The following is a 23,728-nucleotide window of genomic DNA, read 5'->3' on the forward strand; positions in this document are numbered from 1 at the left end:
CCTAAAGAATGAATGGGTGAATCAGTAAATCATAGACACAATTAATAATTTCACCCAGGAGAATGACAACAATGAGACAACATACCAAAATTTATGGGATGCAGCCAAAGTGGTAATAAGGGGAAATTTTATATTTCTAGAGGCTTACTTGCATAAAATAGAGAAAGAGAAGATCAATGAATTGGGCTTGCAACTAAAAAAGCTAGAATAAGAGCAAATTAAAAACCTCCAATCAAATACTAAACTTGAAATTCTAAAAATAAAAGGAGAAAATAATAAAATTGAAAGTAAAAAAAAGTATTGAATTAATAAAACTAAGAGTTGGTTTTATTAAAAAACAACAACAGGTAAGATCAAAATGGGTTCATGATTTAGTCATAAAGAATGAGATTATAAATAAATTGAAGAACAAAGGATAGTTTACCTCTCAGACTGGCAGAGGAGGAAGTTGTAATAAAAAAAGAACTAGAGATCATTATTGATCACAAAATAGAAAATATTGATTATATCAAGTTAAAAAGCTTTTTGTACAAACAAAACTAATGCAGAAAAGATTAGAAGGAAAGCAATAAATTGGGAAACATTTTTACAGTTAAAGGTTCTGATAAAAGCCTCATTTCCAAACTATATAGAGAATTGACTCTAATAAGAAATCAAGCCATACTCCAATTGATAAGTGCTCAAAGAATATGAACAGTTTTCAGATGATGAAATTGAAACTATTTTTAGCCATAAGAAAGGGTGTTCCAAATCACTATTGATCAGAGAAATGCAAATTAAGACAACTCTGAGATATCACTACACACCTGTCAGATTGTCTAAGATGACAGGAAAAGATAATGACGAATGTTGGAGGGAATGCATGAAAACTGGGACACTGATGAAGTTGTTGGTGAAGTTGTTAATGCATCTAATCATTCTGCAGAGCACTTTGGAACTATGCTCAAAAAGTAATGAAACTGTGCATACTCTTTGATCTAGCAGTGTTACTACTGGGCTTATATCCTAAAGAGATATTAAAGAAGAGAAAGGGACCTGTATGTGCAAAAATGTTTGTGGCAGCCCTTTTCATAGTGGCTAGAAACTGTAAATTGAATGGATGCCCATCATTTGGAGAATGGCTGGGTAAATTATGGTATATGAATGTTATAGAATATTATTGTTCTGTAAGAAACCAGCAGGATGAATACAGAGAGGCTTGGGAGAGACTTACATGAACTAATGCTAAGTGAAATAAGCAGAACCAGAAGGTCATTATACACTTCAACAACAATACTATATGAGGATCATTTCTGATGGAAGTAGATATTTTCGGCGATGAGAAAATCCAATTCAATTCTAACTGATCAGTGATGAATAGAACTAGCTGCACCCAGAAAAAGAACACTGGAAAAAGAATGTGGACTGCTTGCATTTTTGTTTTTCTTCCCAGGTTATTTTTACCTTTCTAAATTTGATTTTTCTTGTGCAACAAGATAATTGTATAAATATGTATACATATACTGTATTTAAGATATACTTTTAACATGTTTAACACGTATGAGACTGCCTGATCTCTAGGGGAGGAGGGTGGAGGGAAGGAAGGGAAAAGTTGGAACAGAAGTTATTGCAAGGGACAATGTTGAAAAATTACCCATGCATATGCTCTGTCAATAAAAAGCTATAATAAAAAAATAGATAAACCTTTGGTAAATTTGATTAGAAAACTATTTTATAAAGCAGCAGTCACCAAAACCATTTGGTATTGGCTAAGAAATAGACTAGTTGATCAGTGGAATAGGATAGGTTCACAGGACAAAATAGTCAATAACTATAATAATATAGTGTTTGACAAACCCAAAGACCCCAGCTTTTGGCATAAGAATTCACTGTTTGACAAAAACTGCTGGAAAAATTGGAAATTAATATGGCAGAAACTAGGCATTGACCCACACTTCACACTGTACACCAAGATAAGGTCAAAATGTGTTCATGATCTAGGTATAAAGAATAAAATTATAAATAAATTAGAAGAACATAGGATAACTTACCTCTGAGACCTGTGGAGGAGGAAGGAATTTGTGACCAAAGAAGAACTAGAGATTATTGAGCACAAAATAGAAAATTTTCATTATGTCAAGTTAAAAATCTTTTTTACAAACAAAACTAATGTAGACAAGATTAGAAGGAAAGCAATAAACATTTTTGCAGTCAAAAGTTCTGATAAAGGTCTCATTTCCAAACTATATAGAGAATTGACTCTATAAGAAATCAAGCCATAATCCAATTGATAAATGGTCAAAGGATATGAAAAGACAATTTTCAGATGAAGAAATTGAAACTGTTTCTAGCCCTATGAAAAGATGCTACAAATCATTATTGATCAGAGAAATGCAAATTAAGACAACTCTGAGATACCACTACACACCTCTCAGATTGGCAAGGATGACAAGAAAAAATAATGATGAATGTTGGAGGGGATGTGGGAAAACTGACACTCTGATACATTGTTGAAATTGTGAATGCATCCAACCATTCTGGAAAGTAATCTGGAACTATGCCCAAAGGGCTACAAAACTCTGCATATCCTTCGACCTCACAGTGCCATTATTGGGTCTGTATCCCAAGGAAAACATAAAGGAGGGAAAACAACCAAACATGCAAAAAACCAAACAAACAAACATGTTTTTTTGTGATAGCAAAGAATTGGAAAAAGAGTGGATGCCCATCAAGTGGGGAATGGCCGAACAAGTTGTAATACATGAAGGTAATGGAATATTATTACTCTATAAAAAATGATGAACAAGCTAATTTTAGAAAGGGCTGGAAAGATTTACATGAAGTGATGCTGAATGAAACAAGAAAAAACAGAAATATGTTGTATACAATAACAGCAAGAATATGTGATGACCAGCTATGAAAGGCTTGGTTCTTCATAGTAGTACTACGATCCAAAGCAATCCCACTAGAGTTTGGACAGAAAATGTCATCTACATCCAGAAAAAGATCTAAGGAGACAAATGTAAATCAACATACTATGTGCATTTTTTTCTTTCCTGTTTTTAAAAAAAAATCTTTCCCATTGTTTTTTCCTTTTGCTCTAAGTTTTCTCTCCCAAAATAATTCATAAAACAATGTGTGTTAAAAATAAATACTGTAATAAAAAAGAAAAAGAAAGAATAAAAAAAATAGAAAGGGATGGGCTTAAAGTATATTAAAATCAATTGACTTTGGCAAAAAGCTACTTCAATCTTGGAGGAATAAATGAGGCAAAAGTGGAATGGGGGTGAGAAAGGTAATGTTAAGAGGGGTCTGAGAGAGAAGAAAAGGAGATTCATAGTTAATTGTCTCAATTTTTTTCTGTAAAGAAAGAAGCAAGGACTCCAACTAAGAAAGGGAGGAGGCACGGAGGAAATTAGAGTGGGGCGATAAGGTCTTCCACAGGCTACACTTGTATGAATTGATATTTGAAATCTGTCCAGTTTGGTAGGAATTATTAAATCTAAGATAATCATCAAAAACACATTCTGATCTCTACTTTGTGGTGCAGCCTCAGAATAGAACTTTGGTAGAGACATTAACATACAGGAAATTTAAAAAAAAAATAGGATTTTTCTTTAGATTAGGCATATTCCCATCCAAGGTTCCCTGAAGTCATCAACTATCTTCCATTACATGTAGTCCTGCTGCCCACCATTTTGAGAAGAAAGATCTTTGAGAGCAAAGACCAATAGAAACTTTTATTTATAATTTGTATCCCTGATGCCTAGCATGGTGCCTATTATACAGAAGCTAATTAATTGGTTTATTGATCATTCAAGGAACTTGAATCCACCATTCCCTGGGGCTTTCTTATGTTATTTGTGGATACTATTACTAAACAAACTAAAACAGGAAATTATCATTAGTTCAATAATGCCTAAAATCCAAACATTTTATGTGATTTATTGATTATGTGGGGTGGATGTTTAATGCCTTTTCAAGGATTTATACTAAGAAGCAGAATAATCCTCCTAATAGAAACCCAGTCAGAAAGGCAACAGAAAAATCACAGATTCTTGAGGGGTACCTTGGCCCTAGACCACAAAGGGTCAATCACTTCAACATATGTGTCTTTGTTTAACACAATAGCTGAAAAATTTTTCATGTACTAAATTTACTTTGCTCACTAAGCAGTGAGCAAAGCTAAATTGAAAACCAAATCTCATTTCTATGCAATTAATTATAAAAATAGCAAAGTTAAAAATACTTCCTGCCTTCAAGGAACTTGTAATCTAAAGGAGGAAAAATATTAAGAGAGAATGGGTAAAGACTTCTTGAAGAAGGTGGGATTTTAGCTGAGACTTAAAAGGAAACCAGAAAGCAAATTCTCCTTGACTGACCTGGATCACTTGGATCCTCCTATTCCACTCCTCAAAAATGTTGACTTCTCTGCTAGTAGAATGGAAAAATTCCCTGGCTTTGTATAAAAGCAGGCCAGGATATGAAATTAGCTTTTTTCCATCTCCTCCTCCCCAGTATTGGTACCATTGCTCCATAACTTTACCTTAAAACTTCCCCTCCTTAGAATGACATCCTGGGAAAGATATTAGGAAGAAAAAAACAAGTGATGCAAAAGGACACACAAATAGCTAATTAGAAGAATGCCTTTAAAAGCAAAATTAGCTAAATGGAAAAGTAAAAAGCTCACTGAGGAAAATAATTCCTTAAAAGTTAGACATGAGCAAAAATGGAAGCTAATGACTTTATAAGAAATAAACAATAAAGCAAAACCAATGTGAAGTATCTTATTGGAAAAACAATTGACCTGGAAAATAGATTCAGAAGAAATAATTTAAGAGTTATTGATCTGAAGGCCATGATTAAAAAAAGAGAAAGAGATTAGAAATCATCTTGTAAGAGATTAACAAACTGCTCTAATATTCTAGATCCAGAGGGCAAAATAGAAATTGAAAGAATCCACCAATCACTTCTTAAAAGAGATCCCAAGATAAAACTCCCAGAAATATTATAGTCAAGTTCTGGAACTCCCAGATCAAGTAGAAAATAATACAAACATCTAGAAAGAAACAATTAAAACATAATGGAGATACAGTCAGGATAACACAAAATTTAGTAGATTTTACACTACAGGGCTTGGAGTGTGCTTTTATGGAGAGCAAAAGAGCTAGAATTACAATCAAGAATTGCCTAGTAAGGAAAACTGAATATAATCATTCAAGACAAAAATAGATATTGAATGAAATAGAGGACTTTCAAAGATTCATGATGAAAAGACTAAAGCTGAATAGAAAATCTGACTTTCAAATACAGGTCTTAGGAGAAGCATAAGAGTGTAATCAAGAAAGAGAAATCATAAGGGACTTAGTAAGATTAGTCTGTTTATATTCCTACATGAGAAAATTATGGTTGTATAAGAACTTTTTCTTTATTAGGGCAGGTAGGAGTAGTATATATAGACAGAGGACAAAAGTATAGGTTAAATATGAAGGGATAATATTTAAAAATAAAATTAAGGGGTGAGAATTTAATGTAGTAGTAGAAAGGGAAAAGGAGAAGCAGAATGGTGTAAATTATCTGCCATAAAAAAAGAGAGAAGAGGGGGCAGCTAGGTGGCGCAGTGGATAGAGCACCTGAATTCAGGAGGACCCGAGTTCAAATCTGGTCTCAGACACTTAATGTGTGACCTTCCTAGCTGTGTGACCCTGGGCAAGTCACTTAACCCCAGCCTCAGAAAAAGGAAAAAAAAAAAAAAAAGAGGGAAGAAAAAATGTTTACAATGGAGAAGAAGAGGGGAAGAAAAGGAGGGGATAAGCGAAACTCTTATCAGAATTCACTCAAAATAGGAAATAACATACACACTTAATATGGGTATAAAAATTTATCTTGCCCTGAAGGAAAATAGAAGGGGAGGGGTTACAAGAAGGGCAGGGTGATAGAAGGAAGGGAATATTGTAGGAAGCTGTGGTCAGAAGCTAAGAGGAAATACAACTACCAATAATAATTGTGAAAAAAAAATTGAAGCAAGTTTCTCTGATTTCTTAAATATATAGGTAACTGAATAAAATTTATAAAAAATAAGAGCCATTCCCCAACTGAAAAATGATCAAAAGTTATGAATAGCTTTCAGAAGAACTGATCAAACAATTTATAGCCATATAAAAGTAGTCATTCATTATTGATTGAAAAAATGCAAATCAAATTGGCTAATAGGCCAGAGGGGAAAAAAGCAACAACAACAAATATTGGAAGGAATATGGGGAAAATGGGATGTTAGTGCATTATTGGTGGGTTTGTGAACTGATTGAACCATTCTGTAGGACATTTCAGAATTGTACCCAAAGGGCTACTAAATCATATATACTGGAACTTATGGGGGTGGAGCCAAGATGTCGGCAACGACACACATTTCTTTCTGATCTTCTTTACAACCCTCACAATAATTACAAATTCCATCCTCTGAATTAGCTCTGGACAGGCAGAACCCACAAATATTGTGAGTGCAACAAATTATCAGCAGAAGATAATTTCAAAGATTGCCCAAAAAAAGTTCTGTTTCAATTGGAAATGGGAGAGAGGCAGCTTGGGCAACCAGTACAAATGCCAGCACACAAATCAGAGTCCCAGGGCAGAGAATTTATGGGAGGAAACAGACCAGAAAAGATCTGTTACAATCAGAAACCGGAGAAAGGCAGCAAAGCACAAATAGCTGAATACAAATGCCAGCACAAATAAAGCAGAGCCCCGGGGCAGAGCAGTCTCAGTGTGGCAGTGTGATCTCTGTGGGATAGAGAGTTTGTGGGAGGAAATGGACCTGATAAGGTCTGTTTCAATCAGAAGCAGGAGAGAGAGATAGCAAGGCCAGAGCAGCTGACCACAAACACCAATGCAGACAGTTCAGAGTCTGGGAGCAGTGACGTCTCAGGATGGCTGAGCAGATTCCAATTACAAAAATCAGCACAGACAGCACAGAGCCCCTAGGGCATTGCTGATGACTCTGGCAAAGCCAGTACCAGGCGTGAATCAGCACTGACCCAGCATAGCTGCAATTGTTTAGAAAATCTCTCAGGCCCTAAACGCAGACTTTAACTTAACTTTAAAAAAATGAGTAAAAAAATAAAGAGAAATCTAACCATTGACAGGTTTTATGGCAAAAGAGAAGAAAAGATTTCAAATGCTGAAGAGACTAAAGTTAGATTATCTCCAGATGAAGCTCCAAAAGGAGTAATAACCTCATTCCCATCACATAAGGCTCTCCTAGAAGAACTTAAAAAGGATCTTAAAAGAGACCTAGAATAAAAATGGGGAAAGGAAATGAAAACTTTGCAAGAGGGTCTGGAAAAGGCAATACAAAATAGACATAGTGAAATGGAAAAAGTATATAACTCATTAAAAGATAGATTTGATAAACTGGAAAAAGAAAGCAACTCCCAGAAAAACTGAATTTGTGAAACAGAAAAAGAAAATAACTTTTAAAAAAAAATAGAATTTATGAAATGGAAAAAAATTCCATAGAACAAAATAACTTATTCAAAAATTCAATTGGATAAATACAAAATGAAGTTTAAAAAAAGTAAATGAACAAAACACTAAAATTCAGAATCAAACAAATGGAAATGAATGACTCAATAACACAACAAGAATCAGTCAAGCAAAACCAAAAAAAAAAAAAAAAAGGAAAAAATAAAAATAAAAAAAAATAAAATAGCTAATGGAGAAAACAACCGACCTGGAAAATAGATCTAGGAGAGATAAGCTAAGGATTATTGGACTCCCTGAAATACATGATGAAAAAAAGAGCCTAGACATAGTCTATCAGGAAATCATTAAAGAGAACTGCCCAGATGTCATAGAATCAGAAGGTAAAATGACCACTGAAAGAATTCACTGAATACCTCCTGAAAGAGACTCCAAAATTAAAACCCCAAAGAATATCTTGGCTAAATTTGAGAACTATCAGACCAAAGGAAAAATATTACAAGCAGCCAGAAAGAAAAAATTCAAATACCAAGGAGCCACAATAAGGATTACTCAGGACCTAGCAACTTCCACTTTAAAGGATTGAAGAACTTGTAATCTGATATTCCAAAAGGAGAAGGATCTTGGAATGCAGCCAAGAATAAATTACCCTGCTAAACTGAGCATTTTCTTTCAAGGAAGAAGATGGATGTCCAATGAAACTGGTGAATTCCATATAATTTTGATGAAAAGACCAGAGCTAAACAAACAACAACAACAACAACAACAAAAGACCTCCAAATATAGAACTCAAGAGAAGCACAAAAAGATAAAAAGGAGGAAAAAAAAACTCTTGAGAACTGTATTTTTGTTATGGATATACATTGAGAAGACATGTATAAGCTGATTTTACTGTTATAAAAAAGAAACTAGAGATGGAAAAGGAATTGTAACAGAAAAAGGAGGGGGGAAGTGGAGGTAAAATGAGGGAAATTACATCTCAGGAAGAGGCAAAGAAAATATAATTAAGGAAAGAAGGGAGGGTGATGCATATTGTGTGAATTTTAATCTCATCAGATTTGGCCTAAAGAAAGAATATTAGATATGTTTGGTTTCACCGAGAAACATCTCTCATCTTATAGAAAAATGGGAGGGAAAAGGGGAAAAGAGAAGGGGTAGGCTAAATTGAAGGCAAAGGTATAAGAAAGAGGAAGGTTCTCTAAAGGGGGAGTATTGCTTGATGCAAGTAGTGCTTATAAATAAAATACTGGGAAAGAGGGAAAAGGGGAAAGGAAAGAGAAAAGTATAATTTGGGGTTAATAAGATGGCAGGAAAAACAGAATTAGTAGTTTTAAACTGTAAATGTGAATGAGGTGAACTCTCATAAAACATAAGTGAATGCCAGACTGGATTAAAAGCCAAAATCCTACAATGTGTTGTTTATAAGAAATGTATTTAAAGCAGAGTGATACATGCAGAATAAAGGTAAAAGGCTGGAGCAGAATCTATTATGCTTCAAGTGAAGTAAAAAAAAGCAGGGATAGCCAGCCTTATCTCAGATCAAGCAAAAGCAAAAATTGATCTGATTAAAAGAGATAAGGAAGAGAATTATATCTTGCTAAAGGGTATCATAGATAATGAAGCGAACATATATTAAAAGTACCAAATGATGTAGCATCTAAATTCCTAAAGGAGAAGTTAAGAGAGTTGGAAAAAGAAATAGCAAAAGTATAATAGTGGGAGATCTCAACCTTGCTCTCCCAGAACTACATAAATCAAACCATAAAATAAATAAGAAGTTAAAGAGGTAAATGGAATACTAGAAAAACTAGATATGATAGATCTTTGTAGAAAATTGAATGGAGACAAAAAGGAGTACACTTTCTTCTCAGCAGTTCATGGAACCTATACAAAAATTGACCATATATTAGGACATAAAGACCTCAAAATCAAATGCAGAAAGGCAGTAATAGTAAATGCATTTTTTTCAGATCATACTGTAATAAAAATTATATTCAATAAAGGGCCAGGGAAAAATAGACCAAAAAGAAATTGGAAACTAAATAATCTCATCCTAAAGAATGAGGGAAATAGCAAATCATAGACACAATAATTTCATCCAAGAGAATGATAATTATGAGAACATACCAAAATTCGTGGGATGCAGCCAAAGTGGCAATAAGGGGAAATTTTATATCTCTAGAGTCTTACTTGCATAAAATAGAGAAAGAAAAGATCAATAAATTGGGCTTGTAACTAAAAAAGCTAGAAAAAGAACAAATTAACCCCCCCCCCAAATACCAAACTTGAAATTCTAAAAATAAAGGGAGAGATCAATAAAATTGAAACTTAAAAACTATTAAATTAGTAAATAAAACTAAGAATTTGTTTTATGAAAAAACCAACAAAATAGATAAACCTTTAGTTAATTTGATAAGAAAAAGGAAAGAGGAAAATCAAATTGTTAGAGGAAACTAGAGCAATTATCAGGAGTTACTTTGCCCAACCTTATGCCAATAAATTTGACAACTTAAGTGAAATGGAAGAATACCTACAAAAATATAGATTGCCCAGATTAACAGAAGAGGAAATAAATTACTTAGTCACATTTTAGAAAAAGACCAAGGCCAAGTAGGATTTATACCAGGAATGCAGGGCTGGTTCAATATCAGGAAAATTATTAACATAATTGACTATATCAATAATCAAATTAACAAAAAACATTTGATAAAATGGTAAAAAAAAAAAAAAAAGCATTAGATAAAATTCAACACTAATTCCTATTAAAAACACTAGAGAGTGTAGATATAAATGGACTTTTCCTTAAAATAGTCAGTAGCATCTATTTAAAACCATCAGCATCATATGTAATGGGGATAAACTAGAACCATTCCCAATAAGATCATAGGTGAAACAAGGTTGCCCACTATCACCACTGCTATTCAGTATTGTATTAGAAATGCTGGCCTTGGCAATAAGAGAAGAAAAAGAGATTAAAGGAATTATAGTAGGTAATGAGGAAACCAAATTATCATTCTTTACATATGATGTGACGGTATACTTAGGGAATCCCAAAGATTCTGCTAAAAACTATTAGAAATAATCCACAACTTAAGCAAAGTTGTAGGATACAAAATAAATCCATATAAATCATCAGCATTCTTATATATCACTAACAAAATCCAATAGCTAGAGATACAAAGAGAAATTCCATTTAAAATAATTACCGATAGTATAAAATATTTGGGAATCTAACTGCCTAGGGAAAGTTATGAGCTATATGAGCAAAACTACAAAACACTTTCCACACAAATACAATCTGATCTAAGCAATGGGAAAAATAAAGTGCTCTTGGATAGTCAAACAAATATAATAAAGATGACAATACTCCCTAAACTAATCTATTTATTTAGTGCTATACCAATCAAACTCCCAAGAGATTATTTTACTGAACTAGAAAAAATAACAATAAAATTCATCTGGAAGAACAAAAGGTCAAGAATTTCAAAGGAATTAATGAAGAGAAAAGCAAATGAAGGTAGCCTAGCTGTACTAGATCTAAAACTATATTATAAAGCTGCGGTTATCAAAACCATTTGGTACTGGCTAAGAAATAGACTAGTTCATCAGTGGAATAGATTAGGCTCACAGAACAAAATAGGCAATGACTATAACAATCTAATATTTGACAAACCAAAAAGCCCCAACTTTTGGGATAAGAATTCACTATTTGACAAAAACTGCAGGGAAAATTTGAAATTAGTATGCCAGAAAGTAGGCACAGACCCATACCTAACACTGTATAGCAAGATAAGCTCGAAATGGGTTCATGATCTAGATAAAAAGAATAATAGTATAAACAAATTAGAAGAACATAGGATAGTTTACCTCTCAGATTTGTGGAGGAGGATGGAATTTGTGACCAAAGAAGAAACCAAAGAAGAACTAGAGATTATTGATCATAAAAAAAGATAATTTTGTGAATTGACGCCTATCAATTGGAGAATGGCTGAGTATATTATGGTTTATGAATGTTATGGAATATTATTGTACTGTAAGAAATGACTAGCAAGATGAATACAGACAGGCTTGGAGAGACTTACATGAACCAATGCTAAGTGAAATATGAAGAACCAGGAGATCATTATTCACTTCAACAATACTATATGAGGATCAATTCTGATGGAAGTGGCTATCTTCAGTAATGAAAGGATCCAAATGAAAGGATCGATTTGATCAATGATGAACAGAACCAGCTACACCCAGACAAAGAACTGAAATGAGTATGGACCACAACATAGCACTTTCACTCTTTCTGTTGTTGTTTGTTTGCATTTTTGTTTTCCTTCCCAGGTTATTTTTACCTTTCTAAATCTGATTTTTCTTGTACAAGATAACTGTATAAATATGTACACATATATTGTATTTAACATATACTATAACATGTTTAACATATATGGGACTGCCTGTCATGTAGAGGAGAGGGTAGAGGAAAGGAGGGGAAAAATTGAAACAGAACTGTTTGCAAGGGTCAGTGTTGAAAAATCACCCATGCATATGTTTTCTCAATAAAAAAGCTATAATAATAATAATAATAACAATAACAATAATAATAAAAAGATAATTTTGATCATATTCAGTTAAAAAGGTTTTGTACAAGCAAAACTAATGCAGACAAGATTAGAAGGGAAGCAATAAACTGGGAAAATATTTTTACATCCCAAGGATCCAATAAAGGCCTCATTTCTAAAATATATAGAGAATTGACTCAAATTTATAATATAGTTCAAACCATCCTCCAATTGATAAATGGTCAAATTTTCAGATGAAGAAATTGAAACTATTTGTCACCACATGAAAAGGTGCTCCAAATCATTATTGATCATAGAAATCCAAATTAAGACAACTCTGAGATACCACTACACACCTGTCAGATTGGCTAAGATGACAGGAAAAGAGGGGATGTAGGAAAACTGGGACACTGATAAATTGTTGGTGGAACTGTGAAAAGATCCAACCATTCTGGAGAACAGTTTGGAACTATGCTCAAAAAGTTATCAAACTGTGCATACCTTTTGATCCAGCAATGTTTTTATTGACATTATATCCCAAAGAGAGCTTAAAAGAGAGAAAGGGACCCACAAGTGCAAAAATGTTTGTGACAGCCCTTTTTGTAGTGGCAAGAAACTGGAAACTTGAGTTGTTGCCCATCAATTGGAGAATGGTTGAATAAATTATGATATATGAATGTTATGGAATATTATTGTTCTCTAAGAAATGACCAGCAGGATGATTTCAGAGAGGCCCAGAGATTCTTACATTAACTGATGCAAAGTGAAATGAGCAGAACCAGGAGATCATTATACACAGCAACAACAAAACTATACGATGATCAGTTCTGATGGAGGTGACGCTTCTCAACATTGAGATGATTCAAATCAGATCCACTTGTGCAGTGATGAAGAGAGCCATCTATACCCAGAGAGAGAATCATGAGAACAGAGGGTAGAACACAGCCTACCATTCTCACTCTCTCTGTTATTATTTGCTTGCATTTTGTTTCTTTTTTCTAAGTTTTTCTTTTTCTTTCTTCTTGATCTGATTTTTCTTGTGCAACCAGATGGCTGCGTGAATATGTATACATATATTGGATCTGGCATGTATTTCAGCATATTTGTCAAATATAGGACTGCTTGCCAGTTGAGAGAGGGGATTGGGGGGAAGAAGGGGAAAATTTGCGGCAGAGGGTTATTCTGGGATCAATGTTGGAAAAATTACCTATGCATATGTTTTGTGCATAAAAAGCTTTAATAAAAAATCATATATACCATAAATATGTTCTATAAAATTATATACCATAAATATCACTACTGGATATGTATCTCAAAAGAGATTAAAAACAAGAAGGAAAAGGTCCTAAATGTACAAAAATATTTATAGCAGCTCTTTTCTTGCGTCAAGTAATTAAGAGATTGAATGGAAGCCTATCAATTAGAGAATGGTTGAATAACTTGTGGTATGTGGTTATGATGGAATATTATTATTCTATAGGAAATTATGAGCAGGAGTCTTCAGAAAAACCTGGAAAATCCTTCATGGGTTCATGCAAAGTGAAATGTACTGTGTACAAAGAGTAATGTTGTGAAATGATCATCTGTGAATGATTTTGCTATTCTCGTAATACAGTGATCCAAGACTACTCAGAAGGACTTATGATGAATAATGCTATCCATACTCAGAAAAAGGATTGGCTGTGTCTGAATACAGATTGAAGATATTTTTTTAAACTTTATTTTTCTTGGAGATTTTTTTTTGGGGGGGAGGAAAATTATATATTTTTAGCAACATAACTTTTATAGAAATGTTTTTCATAACCTCACATGTGCCTTCTCAGTGGGGGTGAAGGGAAAGAATCTGATCTCAACATTTTAAAAATAGATAATGGAATTTTTTTTTACATGTAACTGGGAAAAATAAAATATTAAAGTATATAGCGATCGAACATAGTAAATATACATATGTCAACAACACATATATAACAACATGAAAGTATACATATAAATGAAACATAATACAGTAGCAAAAGTATATCACAAAGCAAATACAGGCCATCTATATAACACATGACAAATGCTAGTTATATGGAGCTTCAGTACATTTATTTCAAAAAAAGGTATCTACCACCTAGCTATAGGAACAATGGCTAGTTACATTGTTCCTGAAAACTGATAATGATTCCCAGCCAGAGTCCTAGAATTCTGTTGCCACTCAGTAACAGCACTCAACACAAACCTGAATTTTTGATGATCTAGACTGATAGTGTCCTCAGACTTGCTGGTTTGCAGCACCAGTCTAAGTTATAGAATAAGGAAAAAGAAGGAGGAGCAAAAGGGGAAGGTGTCAACTAAATTAGGTGAAAAGGATGAATCAGATAACAATGGAGTTAAGTACAATTCTGAGCAGCAGGAGCATTTCCCACCTCCTCCCTCAATTAACCCTGAAGGAATGGAGGAAGAAGGAGGTGGGGAAGAGGCAGAAACATAAACAGAATTGCCTGTTAAGCAGCCTATGACAAGATTAGAAAAAGCATTGATTAAGGCTAAGGGAGGACAAGATGTAAGTGATTATATAGATGCATACCCTGTAATTGAAGAGGTTGACCCTTCAGATCAAAAAAGGAGAAGTTGCACTTCTTTTAATTTGGATAAAATTAAGGATTTGAAAAAAGATGGCATTCTTTATGGGGCCACATCATCTTATGTTAAGATGTTACTAGATAATTTGTCTTATGAAATCCTAACCCCGAATAATTGTAAATCCATAGCAAGGACATGTTTAGAACCTGGACAAAATTTGTTGTGGATTTCAGAGTATCATGAATTATGTAGGATTCAAGTAGGACACAATAGGGAAACAGGAGTTAACACACAATTCACTTTTGTCCAACTAGCAGGTGAAGGCCAGTATGGAAAGAATTCAGAACAGATTTATTATCTCATAACAGTGTATGAGCAAATTACTAAGATTGCAATAAAAGCCTAGGGTTCCCTCATCAGACAGAAAGATTGAGGGGAGGCTTTCACAAAAATAGAGCAAGGTCCCAATGAACCTTTTGTGGATTTTGTGGGATGTCTGCAAACTGCTGTCAAAAGAACTATTGGAGAAAATGCAGCTACAGAAATAATGACTAGACATTTGGCTATGGCAAATGCCAATGAGATTTGCAAAAGAATTATGTGGGGACTAGACAAAGATGCTTCTTTAGAGAAGATCATTAGATGCTGCGCTACAGTGGGCACCAATGCTTATTATACTCAAACTATGATGAACATGAAAAGACAGAGTCCCTCCTGGAAAAGGACTTCTAGAGAAACTCGTCAATGTTTTCAATGTGGAAAAGTTGGACATCTAAGGGCTCAGTGTAGATATGGAGATAGAGTGAGAAGATAGGATAAGAGAAGACATAAAACTCCATGTCCAAAATGCCACAAGGGTCTCCACTGGGCCTCAGAACAAAGATTGACCCAGGGAAATGAGAGGCGGAGCCCAGCTCCAAGATATCAATCAAAAAATAGGTGGGGCATGATGGCAGCTGAGGTTACACCCAAAGAGCCTTTAGGAGGTCAGGACTCTGATGTGATCTATCAGCAGAAAAGTAACCACATGGAAGAAAGGGATTACATTATCAGTCAGCCAAAAAGCAATCAGATAGAAGAAATGGATTGCAATTGGGAAGAATATAGGTTTTTTAAACCAACAGGGCAATGTCCAGTGCAAGCACCTCCAATGTAATTGCCAAATGATGAGAAAAGATTTAGAAAGTGGTAAATAGAAGGAAAATAGATAGGTTAACTGCCTGGGAGAAAGGGTTTGCTTATATTTTAACAGACAGAAAGAAACAAATGAAGAAGGAAACAGATGGGTGGCAACAAGCACCTGGAGAGAGACAGAAAAGGAGAAAAACCTCAAAACAAAAGAGAAGATCTAAAGAAACCTCTGACACTGGAAGAGCATGGCTGATAAGGAAACTGTTAAAAACTTTAAAACCAGCAGGAATCATTGGATTCCAACACAAGATGAGACTATTGTAGGACTTTAAAACTTGCAGGAATTATTGGATTCCTGACACATGAACTCATGGACAATAGATTCCTTTTGGACTATTTCTAAGACTTATGAATATGTTCCTCATGTGTTATGTTATTATGTGCTTATGTAATCTATGTAATTATGTATAATATCTCCCATATTGATGGATTTAAGTACGGTCAAGGTTATTATCACCCTATGTTCTAAATCAAAAGAAAGGGGGAGATGTTAGGATCCTTACTAGGTACTAAGTCGGTACTTAACAATTCTCTAGCTCAGAGTTCACACCTTTAGTTCAAACCTTTAAAGGAGTTTACACCTTTAAAGGTGTTTACTCATTGGTTCTGTAAAGAGTTCCTACAAGCCCATGGAGTACCCACAAGCCCATTCTCTGGAAGTATAAAAGGAGCCAAGACTCAGTGGGGAGAGTCAGTCTGGAAGAAGCCAGTCTGGAGCTGGATTGGGTCAAGTAAAAGACTTCCCATGGATTCACAAGTCCAACAGATTCACAAGTCTAAAGGAAAAGCCTGCTCATGGACTTCCGGGAGATTCACATCTAGGATTGAATTCTGGGAAACCTACAATTCCACACTCTTGGAGGCAGAGTCTGATTCATTCCCACGTCTACCTTTGTGCTGGATGGAGGTTTTGGATTCAGAGGGAACTGGAGAGAAGATTTGGAAAGAGACAGTAAAGAACTTTAACTCCTGGCTGCATTTTGGGGATTACTGGTACTGGAACTAAAACTAAGGCTGCTTCCCCAGAAGCTACCCAAGAAATCTCCTCCCAGAGAACGATTACAATCTAGAGACAACAGAACACAACAGATACCAAGACACATTTTCTTATCTTTAACCATATCTGGATTATGGATATGTGCACATATATGTGTGTATGTGTATGTGTGTGTGTTTACCTCTGAATCCACCAGAAACTGATGGGTGAACTTATTCTTCTATTTTAAATTTATTTTTTCATATTTTTATGATATGTTTAATATATGCATATATATTATATGCACATATATTGTGTTGATCACTAAAAGATGAAGATAAAGTAAAAACAAAAACTTCATTCTAATGGGATGGACAACAGATATATAAATCAGAATATACAAGATACATACAAATAAATACTATCATTCTCTATATCTAGATGGAAAGCAACCTCAGAACAGTATCATGATGCAACATTCAGATTACTACCATATAGTAATACTACTACAGTCTCACCTCAGGTGAGAGGTGTGGAGTCATGAAGTTGTTAGCGATGTGAGTGAAGAAAAGTAAACTATGGGGGAGAAGTGTTGCTGAGGAGAGAATTAAAAGATGGAATAACTAAGTGGATGATATTTAGAATAAGAAACAGAGGAGAGTCATGAATGACTCTGAGCTTGCAAACCTGAGTAATTGGAGTAGGGAATTTAGGAAGGGAGCAAAATTTTTTTTGGAAAAAAATGATTTTGTATTGGACATGTTGACATTGAGTTTAAAATAGGGCTATTTCAAAATGTTCAGCAGATATGTAGAAATTGGGGAGGACAGTTCAGGAGAGAGACTGAGGCAAGAGCAATATACTTGGGAATAGTTTGCATAGAGATGATAATTGGATGTCATGGAAATTGATGAGATCCCAGAGTAGGAGCACACAGAGCAAAAAGACCAGTAACAGAGGCATGATCAGGTACCCCACCTCAACTGTCAGGCTGAAATTAATGACTGGTCACTGCCTCAAAGGAAGGAGATCGTGTGAGCCCACCTTGTGGCACAGAAACTTATTCTTGTTGTGCTGTACCTGACTCTGGCTGTTCCCAGAATAATGGTTGAGCTATTACTTCTCCAACTCCAGGACCAGCAGGAAATCACCCCAGCCTTGCCTTTCCATCAGAAGTTGGACACAAAGAGAACCTCAGTGTTCTTAAAATTGATCACTGAATGCAGCGCTCCTCCACTCAGCCTCAAAAGCCAGCCTACCCTTTTAACCTTTGACTCCTCCCTGGCAAAGAAACCTTTAGCTCCTGAGAACCTTCCTGAGATTTTCCCCAAGTAATAGAACCTTTTACCAAGGCTGTGGTATATTCCAACCAAAAATTCATATCTTCATCAATTCCTGACCACAAGGCTTTAATGATTCCTGAATCATAGAACAATCACTATAGCTAGATCCAAAACATGTCCTGCCTACTGCCCAGGATATGCCATGGATGCCAAGGAGCACTGGTAGTCAGGTTCAAACTCCCTAAAAATCATTGGAAAATAAGATTAGCAGAAAATCTTCCAAAATATAGTTATCAAATTTTGATCATAGATCAAAATCATATCATTTCTTCATGAGGAAAAAACTACCAGGATGCAACTCTCCCTGACTCTTAACAACCCAGATACACCTCCATGCAGACAGAATTTTAGTTATCTATTATTTATTTATAAAATCATCTAAATTGTTTCAGCTGCTCCCAAGGGCACTGACCTAACCAACCGCTGTGAGGTAGCTGTTAGAAGAACACTCAGCCTCTGGGCTCATCACTCAGTAGATACTAGATTCCTACAGTCCCCAACTGCCACAAGGCAGCTGTTGGTGGAACACTTAGCTTCTGTGCTTGTCACTCAACAGATACTAGATTAATCCCCAGACCTCCCCAACTGACACAGGGCACCTATTAGGTAAACATTTAGTCTAAAGGTTTGTCACTCAGGAGATAGATTCATATAAGAATACTGTTCTTAGTTTGTTTTTTTTTTTTTAAACTTCAAGATCAAGCAGATTAAAAATATGCAAGCTGAAATCAGAATACCTTGAAAATTGACCTCTTAGTACTAGATAAGGGTACAGGAGATGGCATTCCTCTTTTTTTTCTAGTTCCCAAGGGATAGACTGTAATGCATGAATCAGCACTTGGAGATGGCATTGAAGGAGAAAGGGGACCCTTGGATGTCGACTGAAGAAGCCCCTGTGCCAAGAGAACATGCCAGGAGAACTTGCCTATACAAGCCATCTACTAGAGAGGTATGTGGAACAATTGCTGGAGATGACCATAACTCTCATTGAGAAATGAGGAGTCCATACTGAAGCCATTAGAAGTGTAGAGTCTAATGTGAAAAAAATATATAGGGCTCTGACAAAAATGCGTGTCTTCCCAGGAAAGACTCAGAGGAACAGATAGAAAACATATTAAAGTAGAGAGAGCAAAAGAAAATTTCTTCTTTTATCACCAATTGGAGATCTCTTCCAGAAAAGCACGAGAAGGTAATCTTCCTTCTATCTTTCCAGTCCAGAAGGGCCAGCTGATTGATTGATACCAAGTGCCTACTGATTATTTGATTTTTGCTTATGTATTTTGTGAAAAAGAAATCTCCACATAAATATTAGATAGTATTATGTCAATTTATATGTGATTTGTTCTTGTTCTTCTGCTTGCTTTGTGACAATTCCTAAAAGTCTGTCAAATTTCTCTGAATTGTTCAAAATACTCCAATGGTTCCCTATTACTTTAGGAAGCAAATATAAAATCCTCTGTTTGACTTTTAAAGTTTTTTTTTTTTAATAATCTGCCCCCATCATCACCTCCTTTTTGAGGTTTCTTACTCTTTCCTCTCCTCGGCATACTGCAGGATCCAGTGGCACTGGCTGGCTTCTGGTCTGTTATTCTGCATATTCCATCAGTCTCTGAACTTTGATCAGTTTCTCTGACTATCCCCCATGCCTGCAATTCTCTTTTCCTAATCTCTGCCTAAAGGATTGTTTGGCTTCCTTTAAGTAGAAAGCTAAATCCCACTTTCTGCTTCCAGATTAATGCCCTCTCTCTGAGATTACTACCAAGTTAGTTTGAATATATTTTGTTTTTACAGAATTGTTTGAATGTTGAGTCTCCATTTAATTGTGGGATTTTGGAGGGTAGGTACTGATTATGCCTTTTCTTTCTCTCTCCATCACTTAGCCTAGTGCTAGTTAGCTTAGAGCAAACTTTTTTTTTATACATATAAGTCTTATTTATTTATTTATTTTGCATTTTAAAAAATTAATTTTATAATTATAGCATTTTTTTGACACTACATATGCATGGGTAATTTTTTACAACATTATCCCTTGTACTCACTTCTATTCAGAATTTTCCCGCCTTCCCTCCACTCCCTCCCCTAGATGGCAGGCAGTCCCATGCATGTTAAATGTGTTATAGTATATCCTAGGTACAGTATATATGTGCAGAATAGAATTTCTTGTTTCACAGGAAGAATTGGATTCAGAAGGTAAAAATAACCTGGGAAGAAAAACAAAAATGCAAACAGTCTATGCTCATTTCCCAGTGTTCCTTCTCTGGGTGTCCATAAATTGGAACTGAATTAGATCTTCTCTTTGTGGAAGATATCCATCAGAATACATCCTCATATAGTATTGTTGTTGAAGTGTATAATAATCTCCTAGTTCTGCTCATTTCACTCAGCATCAGTTGATATATGTCTCTCCAAGCCTCTCTGTATTCATCCTGCTGGTCATTTCTTACAGAACAATAATGTTCCATAACATTCATATACCATAATTTACCCAACCATTCTCCAGTTGATGAGCATCCATTCATTTTCCAGTTGAACAAACATTTAAAAAAATGCTGCTTGTTTATTTGATTTCTGAGGGTGTGATGATACTATATCATATAACCACAATTTTTTCAGCCATGAGTTGCCATTCATAGGCTTTCACATTGTTTATTCCAAAAAAGGGTTATTATAGATATTTATATGAAATGAATATTAATTATTTATAGGACCTTTCTGATTGGCTCTCCTCTCATTGGGATAGATACCTAGTAGTCCCCTAAGTGAATCAATGAACAGGTACAATTCTACCAAAAGTGCTTTAGTGAATTTACAATTTCATATACCTTCCAATTTTGCCAATTTTGCCTTTTTTCCTTCCAGAGACCCATTTTTTTAAGGGCTATCTGTTTAGATATTCAAAAACATCTAGGCCAAAGATAGAATAATTCCATTGATTGACATGTGATTCATAAGCTAAAATAAGCAAAATGATATGTCAATAGGGTCATAAGTTGAGTTAAATTAAGGGATATCTCCACGCAAGAAGGATACTCTTCTCCTTACATTGGTCAGGAGGAAATGGTACAAGTTGTCATATGTTGGGTGACCTATGTGGTCACAAGATGGTGAGTATGTGATGATCAGCTGTGATGGACTTGGCTCTTTTCAGCAATGCTATCATCCAAGGTAATTTCAACAGACTTGGGATAGAAAATGCCATCTGCATCTGGAAAGAGAACTATGTAAACTAAGTGTAGATCAAAGCATAATATTTTCACTTTCTGTTGTTGTTTGATTGCTGGTTTTTTTATTGTTGTTGCGGTTTTTTCCCCTTTTGGTCTGATTTTTACTTGTACAATATGACAAATATAGAACTATGTTTTAAAGAATTGTACATGATGATGTACATCAGATTGCTTGCTGTCTTGGGAAGATTGGAGTTAAGACAGGAAGAGAAATACATTTGGAACACAAAATTAAAAAAAAATATTGTAAACTTATCTTTACATGTATTTGGGAAAATAACATTGAAATAAATTTAAAAAAAGAAATGTTATAGGAAATCTTACTATGTCTCTATCTCTGACTCCCTCTTTATTTTTCTCTTTCTTCCTCTCTTCTCCTCTTTCTCATTTCCCTCTTTCCCCTTTTATCTCAATATTTCTCCTCTTTGTCCCTTAGTTGGTCTTGCTCCATGCTGTCTTGTCTCTTTCTCTCTTTTCTCATCTCCCACTCTCCCTCCTTCACTCTCAGAATCAGCACTTCAGACAATGTTTGTTTGTAAACATTTAACAAGTGGCTCTCCAAAGAATGTGTATTATGTCCATGTTCTCCATCTCTTTCAAGAAGAATTCAACAGAACAATAAATCAAGCTTTGTTCTTTATATTCTGAAATATAAATGCTCACAATGAAAATTAATTGTCAGCAAGCATAATGGAGCTGGCTTCTGCAAAGCCCTGCCTATCAGCCTCATAGATGTAGCGAAGAAACATATTAAGATCTCTCCCATTTATAAACTATATAACACGATACTACAAAGTACGTGAAAAATAATGTTGGATGAGGGTATTTTGTTACAGGGACTAGACAACTGTTTCATCAAGAGTTAATATTTTAATCTTTGGCTTTGGAATTCAGTCAGCAGAATACCTTAAAAATATGTTATTGTTGACACATAGAGACAGGAATTAGATTTGTAGTTTCCTTGGTATGGGCAATACCTGATCAAGGAAATGAGACAATTCAGGGCAGTATCTTGTCTGTAATGTACATTTCAAATGCTCTGTCCTACCTTAGTCACATACAAAGAAAGTCAGACCTTTGATCTTGCCATCACCCCCACATGCATCACTTGCATGTTCATGAATCCTGAGATTGTCTTGTCTAATGGCAATTTATGGTCATTCCAACTTTATCGTGAAATCCTAAACCTTTTTCTGTGCCCTTATCAGAACCTGTCTCTCCATTATGTCTGCTCTGGCTACATTTTCTTCCTTTCCTTCTCAAGACTTCTTATTAAACTGATTCAAATCAATCCTTTTCTCTCAGGTCTTTTTTCCCTTCATGTTACCACCATTTCCAAGTCTTATACAGGGATCATTCCCATCTGCTGCCTTCATTCCATTCATACTGCTTAATGAAGCTAGAGAAAAATCATGAAACTGTGCCGACTGGTCTACTACAAGTTGGTCCCATATAATTTCACCTGGGCCTTCACTGTTACAAGGAAAATCTTTGATACCTCCTATATGATTTCATTACCCTGTTCCCCATGGCTGTTATGCTTCCTTCCTGAAACTGTTTATATTTTCATGGACAACAGAAGGCCAGTCACTGAGAGTTCCTCTTCTCCTTCTCCCTTATCTTACTCAGATGCTTTCTGCTACTCTTACCCCTTTTGAATCATATGAAGAGGAAGTCCCCTTCTCCTTGCCAAGCAAACCTTTTACATACACAAATGATCCCATTCTAGCCCATCTCCTCCAGAGCTTTACCTCCTTTATCCTCTTTTAATTTTGCATTTTAAAGAGTATTATTAACATTGCATTTCAATTAGTAAAATTCAACTGAATGAGGAGAGGAGAAGCCAGAGTTCAGTGAGTTTAGAAGAGAGTGAAAGGGGAAAGAATAAGTGGAGGCAACAATCATTTAACATTTATTAATTGTCTACTGTGAGCCAAGCTTCATTGTAAGCACTGGGGGAATACAAAGAAAGGCCCAAGCCAGACACTGGCCTGGAGAAGTTCCCAGTCTAAGGGGGTGATTCCATGCAAACAACTCTGTTCAGATAAATGTACAAATAAGAAAAATTGTAAGTAACAAAGTTGTCCCTTGGGTTTCCTGTAGGTGTGAAATGAGGGACAGCACATGCAAGATCACATTGAAAAGGGTCCAGCTCTACTCCAAAGGCCAGGTAGATCACTGAGTAGATCTCTGCTCCCTGTTCTGGTACTATCTTTCCCACCCACCCTCTGTTTCCTGATTTCCTTCTCCTTTTGCTCATATGTTCCCTTCTTCCTCCACAGACTTGGTCCAGGTTCCTCAGAAAAGCCTCTGCCAGCAGGCCAGGTCAGTGCTGTTCCCAGGTCCCCCTCACCGGATTTCACCATTGTGGGAAAAGACCCCCTGTCCAACACAGTCCACCAGTCATCCTATCTCAACTGA

At 35.3% G+C, this 23,728-nt stretch overlaps 1 long non-coding RNA gene and 1 pseudogene across 1 annotated transcript in view; one reads left to right on the top strand and one right to left on the bottom strand.

Annotated features, from left to right (window-relative positions):
• LOC141561658 (uncharacterized) overlaps nt 1–18,566 on the bottom strand; it is a 60,227-nt gene extending 41,661 nt beyond the window's left edge. The window contains exon 1 of the long non-coding RNA XR_012488105.1: nt 18,496–18,566. This is a non-coding gene — a long non-coding RNA (uncharacterized LOC141561658). The remainder of the gene's footprint in view (nt 1–18,495) is intronic.
• A 4-nt stretch (nt 18,567–18,570) lies between these two features.
• On the top strand, nt 18,571–23,728 carry LOC141562096 (HAUS augmin-like complex subunit 2; annotated as a pseudogene).

Source organism: Sminthopsis crassicaudata, chromosome 3 (assembly GCF_048593235.1).
Source record: "Sminthopsis crassicaudata isolate SCR6 chromosome 3, ASM4859323v1, whole genome shotgun sequence".
In the NCBI taxonomy this organism is placed as follows: domain Eukaryota; kingdom Metazoa; phylum Chordata; class Mammalia; order Dasyuromorphia; family Dasyuridae; genus Sminthopsis; species Sminthopsis crassicaudata.